This window comes from Citrus sinensis, chromosome 2 (assembly GCF_022201045.2).
Source record: "Citrus sinensis cultivar Valencia sweet orange chromosome 2, DVS_A1.0, whole genome shotgun sequence".
Taxonomy (NCBI): domain Eukaryota; kingdom Viridiplantae; phylum Streptophyta; class Magnoliopsida; order Sapindales; family Rutaceae; genus Citrus; species Citrus sinensis.
Genome location: NC_068557.1, coordinates 2792974 through 2800497, shown reverse-complemented (window position 1 = coordinate 2800497; position 7524 = coordinate 2792974).

Here is a 7524-nt window from a genome sequence, read left to right as displayed (position 1 = left end):
ACATTAGTTCCATTAAGACAGTTTTTTGGGACAATTTTATTATTAATTCAAACTTTAAAGATATTCACTAAAATATTTCAGCTTTTGTTTGCTTTCATTTGGTGATAGAATTGACTCTCTATCATTACTCAATTGGATGTGTTGTTAATAGTGAAGCAGTATAGTTGGGTATCATTTGTCTACTACTCTCTTATTAATAATTCTCAAATGAGAATATTCTCATTTAGTTAAACTGCATAGATGCCACTATAAGATAACAAAAACACAACTCTAATATATGAAAAGGCAAACAAAAAAAAAAAGTTTTCTAGTATATTAGAATTGATCATGTTTTGTTGTATTTTAGTGGTATCTTTCTTTGTTAAAATGAGATTATCCTATGTGTGAATTGTTGGAACAAAGAGAAAACCAGCAAGCAAACTCACAAAAATGTAGCAAAATGTGCAAATAACCAATTCACGTATCACCTAGGTTGTCACATCCTGGTTACAAAAATATTAAAAGAACTTTACTTCTACTTATACCTTAGTATCATAATGAATATAATTTTTTTAAAAAAAAAGTGGTTCATAGAGGAGACCTAAGATAGGCCATGAGCATATTCATAATACAAAAATTGAGGGTTCATGAGTTTAATAACCATCAAAAGTTCGTTCACAGGTATAATGGTATTTCAACACTATGTTTATGGCCTTTTTTTTTTATTATTTAATATTATGTTTATGGCCTTAATTAAACTAAAATTTTTGTCAAGATTTACCGTTATTGATGGCTCTGGTTACTCAAATTTTTCAAGTTGAAGGTTGTTATTTAAAGTTGCCGTGTTAAAGTAGACAAGCAGTTAAAATAGAAAAGGGTAATTTCATTGCTTAGTTGAACAAATGAGTGCAACAGATTTAGAGCTCATTTGTTCACCATTTTAGATGATTTCTATTTTTTCAGTGATAGCTTGTAATCCACCTACATCTTTGTATCCTTTACTGAGGGAGAATAATAAAGCTTAACTGCTTGGTTAAGTCTAGTGTTTGTTTTTCTGATTAATTTAAAATCTGGTTTTTGTTGATCTTGTATTTGATATGTAGTTAGCATTTATTAGCATTAAGATTGATCAAAACCTAAGTTAAAACAATGTTGTTTGAGTGAATGACTAAAGAATAAGAGGCTTGTATCTTCATTTTCTTTGATATTATGAGGAAGAAGTTTGTTATTATGTGCATGGACATTATCATGACGTTGGAAGAACTATGTACATGATCATTGTTGTGCATGATTGTTCATCAAGACATAATATTACTTCATCCGGGAGCATTATATGCGCCACAACACATTTGTGATAAAACAATAGAATAATTCTTATAGAACAATTTTTTTTTTTTTTTTTGGGGATACATTAAGTTAGAAGATTTTTATTGCACATGACAAATGATGCACTGAACGCTTCTTACAAATTATTTGTAAAAAAATTGACACAAAAAAGCATAAAAAGGCAACCAAAGGAACAAATTTATTCTTATTGAATTTGAAACTTGTTTCAAGAAGGGGCATTGAACTTAGTAAAAAATTAAAAAAAAAGGCAACCAAAGGAACAAATTTATTCTTATTGAATTTTAAACTTGTTTCAAGAAGGGATACTGAACGTAGTAGTCTTTGGGAGGTGGGGGTGATTGTAGTAATACGGTGAAGGTGGAGATAAAGGAGTTGGCGGTGACTTGGAGTAGTAAGGAAGCAATAATGACCGTGATAGAGGTCATGGTGGAGGTGGTATAGATGATGGTTGTGGGAATTTATAAATGTAAGATGGAGGCGGGGATAGAGATGGCGATGGCGGAGATTTGTATTAGTAAGGTGGTGGTGGAGAATACATTGGTGGTGGTGGAGATTTGTAGTAATAAGGAGGTGGGGGAGAATGCTTTGGTGGTGGTGGTGACTTATAGTAGTAAGGTGGTGGGGGAGAATGGTTTGGTGGTGGTGGAGATTTGTAGTAGTAAGGGGGTGGGGGAGAATGCTTTGGTGGTGGTGGTGATTTGTAGTAAGGTGGTGGAGGTGGAGATTTTACAGGTGGAGGTGGTGACTTATAGTAGTATGGTGGTGGAGGTGAATATTTTGGTGGTGGTGGAGATTTGTAGTAGTAAGGTGGTGGAGGAGAATGCTTTGGTGGCGGCGGAGATTTGTAATAATAAGGTGGCGGGGGAGAATACTTTGGTGGCGGCGGAGATTTGTAGTAATAAGGTGGCGGGGGAGAATGCACTGGTGGTGGTGGTGACTTATAGTAGTAAGGTGGCGGGGGAGAATGCTTTGGTGGCGGCGGAGATTTGTAGTAGTAAGGTGGCGGAGGAGAATGCACTGGTGGCGGTGGTGACTTGTAGTAGTAAGGTGGCGGGGGAGAATGCACTGGTGGCGGTGGTGACGTGTAGTAGTAAGGTGGTGGAGGAGACGGAGATGGTGGTGGGGGAGACTTGTAATAATATGGTGGAGGTGGAGAGGGAGAAGGAGGAGGTGGTGATTTGTAGTAGTAAAGAGGTGGAGAAGAATACTTTGGTGGTGGTGCTGAGGCATAATCATCAGCCGATGCCTTGGTCGTGGTGGCTATAAGCAAAAATGCTATAGCACAAAACAATTGAGGCCATTGCCTCGCCTGTCCCCGAGTTCCCATTTCCTAAAAATTGTGTTTTCTGACTTGATGTTAAACATACTTTGCTACCCTTTATATATATAGTGATCATTTTAATCATTAGTGACGTAGAAATATTCTCTTACTCATAATTAATGAGGTCAAAAGCTATAAAATACTCCCAACTCTCACATCGATTGAAATTATCTTTTATGTTTCAAATTTGCTGACATGAGGAGGCATGCATGTATGTCAAAAACGGGGTTGTTAAGATGCTTATTCGAGAGCAGTTTTAATATTCTCACGAAAGGGCTTTGTTAATCAGCTAAGATGTTATGTGACAAATGGGTCTGAGAATGTAAAGTCAAAACTAAAAATTCTTTGAGAACATTAATAAATTTAATACAAATTCTTTATTCTTGTAAGTTGTGAGTGATATTGGCAGCATTGTCAAAGGCGTTAGTTTTAGGTACCGATTTTCTTTTAAAATTTTGCATTAATAAATTTATATAAAAACTTGAGAAATGATTATAGGAGAATGACACTTTCATTCTTCTAATTAGGAATTGACTTTTTTTTTCTTAATTGGTTTTTATATTTTTGGTCCCTATTAGATTTTATACTATAAAAAATAATTGAGTAATGATATATATCTAAAATTTTACCTTAAAATTCATTCTCAAATGATGTGATGTTCATTTATTGGTTGGTGAAATAATATAATTAATCGACTTAAAATTTATGAAAAATCACCAACCACTTAATAAATGACACATTACATGTCATATCATTTGGGATAAAATTTTAAGATGTTTATCATTACTCTATTTAATTCATTCCTAGTGCTAAAACCAGTGACTTGAAAATTTCATTACTGAAAATAAATTTGATGTTTTTACAAACGAATTGATTATCTAAGACCTTTGCAAATTAAAACTAGTTAATTTGTTATTATTATTATTATTATTATTAGCTTACCCACGCAATTGGAAGTCAAACCCAGGACCTGAATTCTATAAAAACTAGTCTTTACCATTAGAGCTAGATCTTAGATCCAAATAGTTAATTTGTCGGTAAAAATGTCACATTTATCTTTAATCGTGTGTCTTTTTACTACTGCTCTAATACCAAAGATGAAATGAGGAAATATCTATAGGACCAAAAAGGTAGAAATGAGATAATTATTCCACATGAAAAAAAAATTGTACTTTTACATGTCAATATTTTTATTATTTGGCTTTTAAAAAATTTATAAATTATTTAAGTACAAGTGTGTGTGTATATATATTAACTTCAAAAACTTAAAATTCAACTTTTTTTTATTTAAAAAGAGCTCAAGATTTAGCCCGGCCTGGTGGGCCGAGCCTGATCTAATCCAATCATATAAGAGGGCTGGAAATGGGCTTACAGAAGCCCGGACAAAGGCTCGACAACCCTACCTGAAACAATAAAAAATTAATAGAGAGACTATTTACCTTATATTTGAATCGTATTTTAATTAGTCTATTATAAATAGATATTCTAATCTCATTGGTTTTATACATTCATTTGAATGCTTGTCGGACATTCATTTATTGCTAGGTTTGAGTTGTAACCATCCATTATATCACCTAGCCAGCCACTTTGGCCATTTTTCATGAAATTTTTACATGCCCAATTTTAACGAGTGGAAGCAATTAGTCAAGCTTTCATAAATGATATTTCACTTCATTTCCACACCCCCCCCCCCCCCCCCCAAAACCTTATACTTCTAAAAGGCAAAATAAATGCTCAAAAACAATTCACGTGCACAAATGATTAGTGAATGCAGTGGTGACGATGAGCAAAAATATGCCATTAACCATTGCAGAAACCGATTGAATAGGGGTGGACATTGGATCAGATTCGGATAGATCCGATCTAATCCAATTCGATCCGAATTTGTTCGGATCGGATTTGGATTTGCTTTAAAATCCAATCGGATGAAATTTTTGTAATCTGATCGGATTTGATTTGGATCGGATAAGATTCAGTTCAATCCGAATAATCCAAAAATTTTTTTTTAAAAAAACGAAAATGAAAAATCAAAACTCAATTTCCAAATGACAAAACCACACACCATCGTCGCACGCCCTTTGATAAGTCAATCCACGACAACAAACCACACCACACCCACGGGCCACAACCTGACGAGCCAACCAACAACCATGTCGCCGACGAGACAAACCGAATGAATTCGACACAAACCCAGCCGCCACAACGTCCTCTAGACGAGATCAGATTCGATACAAACCTAGCTGGATCATAGTTGGCACAAACCCAGCCATCGCGACATCATCCAGACCCACAATGAGCAACTCACACCGACATAAACCTCGTCTTGTTAATGGTAATCCACTAATCCGATAGCCCCCGACGATTTGCGTTTGAAACTTTGAATTTTTTACTTGTTTATACGATTTGTCTTGATCATTCGCAAGTGATTTAGTTGCTTTGAATATACCCGCATGTATTATTATTATTATTATATTTTACTTAGTTGTTACAATTTAGTTAGCAGTCACAAATGGCTAATGAAAATTCTTTATCAATACCGTTCCTGTGTTTTCTTTTTCTTTTTTTTGAAAATTCCGTTATTGCGTTTTCAAAATATTAATTATTGTTGACAGCATCATGGAAATTATTTTTCATTAATTATAAATTTCATAATTTTTTTGTGAGAATTGTAAAAAGGTCCCAAACCCGAATTAATCCGAATCCAAAATATAATCCGAACTTGAAATATAATCTGAAATTCAAACTCATCCGAATCTGATCCGGATCCGAAATTATCTCGGATCGAAACAGATTTAAGGTTCGGATTGAATTTGGATGGATTTTTTCCCAATCCGAATTATCCAAAATCCGATCGGATTCGGAATCCGAAATTTGCCCACCCCTACGATTGAAGCCATAGCCCCCCATATCCCATTGACAAATTCTTTTACTCGTTTTTTATATTTAATTTATACCGTTGACAAATTCCTAATTCTTTTAATTAGATGCTTATTCGGCAGCAATTTTATATTCACGAAAGGGCTGTGCAAACGAATGTAAGTCTCTTGCAAGTAGGCTATATTCCTAGCTATGTCAAAGAGTATTAGGTAAAAATTTATTTTTTAATAAAATTTTAACTATTTATATTAATTTAAGATGTTATCACAAAAAGCCAGGGGAGAGCCCAGAATATCACCTCCCTTATTTATTTATCATGACATTTTAATCTCTTTTAAAAAAAATAAATCTCTTTATTTTGAGTTAAGAATTTATTTAATCTTTATATCTTGAAACATACCTCAAATTATCCTTATCCTCACTTTTATGTAACTTTTACAATATTACTCTTACAACAGTTTTGGAGAATTTTATTGTCTGTCTTTCGTAATCCATCAAAAATAATGAACTAATGGAAGGGACGGCAGTTGATTAATATCATAATAAAATGAGTAATAAATTCTTAATTAAACACTAACTTATTAGATGAAACCAAATGGAGAGTGGAGATCATCTAAATTATCACCACATTTGAGGATTCCATTTTTGCTTCCACTTTGATCATTTTCGTTTGTACCAATGGGTGAGTCTTGCATATATCTCACTGATATAAGGTATCATTGCTTTGATTGATTCTAATCTCGATTTTCCCCGAATAAGGTAATGCTTAGATTATTCTACATGTATGTATTTAAGATTTTAGCTATATTGAATTACAACAACTTTTAAAAGATAAAAATTTGTCAAAACTCATTGATGCATGAAGAATTATTCTAGATAACAAGACGAGACGATATATTTGGCAGGATGAGAGATGGACAAAGATTTTCTTAAAATAAATTAAAAAGTAAAAAAAAAAAAAGACCAGAACGAAACATTGTTGTGTCCTAATTGTTTAGTAGTCCCACAAACACAATTTGAAATATTTTGAAGCAAAAAAAGCTTAATTACGCAATGAAAGCAATGAAATGTTTTGAAAATTATCAAAACAATGAAAGCAATTGAAAATTAACTAACTTTTCTCACTAAGAAATTATTACGTCATCTTTCCTTTTTCACTTATTTCATCTTTTGTAAGTGACCCAGGATATATTTTATTGACCTAATTCTCAATGCCTAGGCAACTTGATGTTCAACTGGCGAATTGGTCTGAACTGCATCAAGGTCTCTTGGTCGAAATTGCTGGCGGATAAAATTGTACGAAGATTTTGTCTGGAGATCGGCTGCAACTATCAGCAATACTTTTATGAACAAGTTTAATTGGATGCCTCTCCTCGTACATGTGCCACTAAATTGCAGCAATAATCAATTTGGTTTCTTCAGTCTTTCAAAGGGCATAAGCAGCCATGTTTTCTTACCAAAGACAAATTCCAGGAATTGCCTTTCTTCAGTCTGCATCCTTTTCCAGGCGTTCAACTTCAAATTCCGAACATATTTAAGCGCGTTCAGCTTCAACTCCGGGCACATACATTGACGTTGTATCTCCGAAAAATTTAGACCGACACTCTGATTACCTAGTAGTGGTTATTTATGAAAGTGAAAGAAGACTAGCACATTCTAAACCTGGCCATGGATCTTGGATAAATGTAGGCAATTATTGGCATGGGAATTGGCGCAAGTATCACGATATTGTTTATCACAAAGACATGTTTTAAAACCACGTCTTGGAACTCTATTGCTCCACCTATGTGGTTTGAACAGATTACTGTAGATATAGAGTTTTTTTTTAATTTTAAATTTTGGATAAATGTTTGATTTCATATTTTTATTTGTTTCATGAACTCACAACCAACAGCATAAATTGCGAAGCTTCTTTTTTTTTTTCTTCTTCTTTCTCCCGACTTATAGTCTATTTTTCTTTGAAGGTATAAGCTTGTTGATTTGATGGTGATACTCATCTT